Here is a 1,116-nt window from a genome sequence, read left to right on the forward strand (position 1 = left end):
CCATGCTCATCACCATGATGGTCACGGACTCTAACTATCTGAAACTGTATGTCCTAAATTAAATACTTTCTTTTATAAGTTGCCTTGGCCATGGTGCTGTTATCATAGCAATAGAAAGTAACTAAGGTATAGTAAAGCCTCTTTAAAAATTCCTTGTTTTGCTCATGGTTGCTTTGGCTATCTGGGATCTTTGTGGATGCAATTATTATTATTATTACTATTTTTTTGCTGGTTGTCACATGTTTTTTATTGAAATATTTTCTCTTGCTGCTTCTTAACTAGCTGGGCATTCCACTATACCACTGTTGATGTCATCAATGATGTCATCATTGAGGGTGGCGGCCATCCACATTGCAGCACACAGGATCTCTTTAATAGTTCCAGAAAGTTCTCTGGCTAAAGACCGGTGCCTTATCTGCCGGGCAATGCTGACAATCTCATCGAAAGTGGTATTTCCACTGTGTTTAATGTTCTTTTGCTTTTTTCTACCTCTTGGCGGCTCCTTGAGGACTTTAATGATGAGGGCAGAGGGAGAGGGCACCACCTCACTCTGGGCCTGTCTGTTCTGGATGGTCAGTTTCACTGTAATCCTCAGACCTTTCCAGTCACCGGTTGCCTTGGCAATGTCATCACCAACTTTCTTTGGAGACAGACCCAGGGGACTGATCTTGGGGGCCAAGGTGGATGTGGCGCTGACCTCACCTCCAGTGCACCTCAGTACACGACTTTGATCTCGTTGGGTTCGAACTTGGGCGGCATGGTGGAGGCGGCTGGTGTCGGATGAACCCGGATCCGGGACGACCGAAGAAATTTGCACCGTAGCCTCCTCCGAGTCGAAAAAAGGCAGATGCAATTATTTTTTAGATTTTTTTGTTGTTTATTTCTGTGAAGAACAACACTGGAAATTTAATTGCCATCACATTAAATCTTAAAATTGCTTTTTGATAAGATTGCCATTTTCACAAAATTAATTCTTTTGATCCATGAGAATGGCAGGTATTTCCATTTTCTAGTGTCTTTCTCAGTTTCTTCTTTCATGAACTTAGTTTGTAGAGGTCTTTCAGTTCCTTGGTGGTTAGAATTTTTATTCCAAGGTACTTTTTTAAATTTAGTTCT

At 41.7% G+C, this 1,116-nt stretch overlaps 1 pseudogene; it reads right to left on the reverse strand.

The window, feature by feature from the left end:
* Positions 1–220: 220 nt before the first annotated feature.
* Positions 221–813, reverse strand: LOC100759223 (annotated as a pseudogene).
* Positions 814–1,116: the final 303 nt, after the last annotated feature.

This window comes from Cricetulus griseus, chromosome 4 (genome assembly GCF_003668045.3).
Source record: "Cricetulus griseus strain 17A/GY chromosome 4, alternate assembly CriGri-PICRH-1.0, whole genome shotgun sequence".
Taxonomy (NCBI): domain Eukaryota; kingdom Metazoa; phylum Chordata; class Mammalia; order Rodentia; family Cricetidae; genus Cricetulus; species Cricetulus griseus.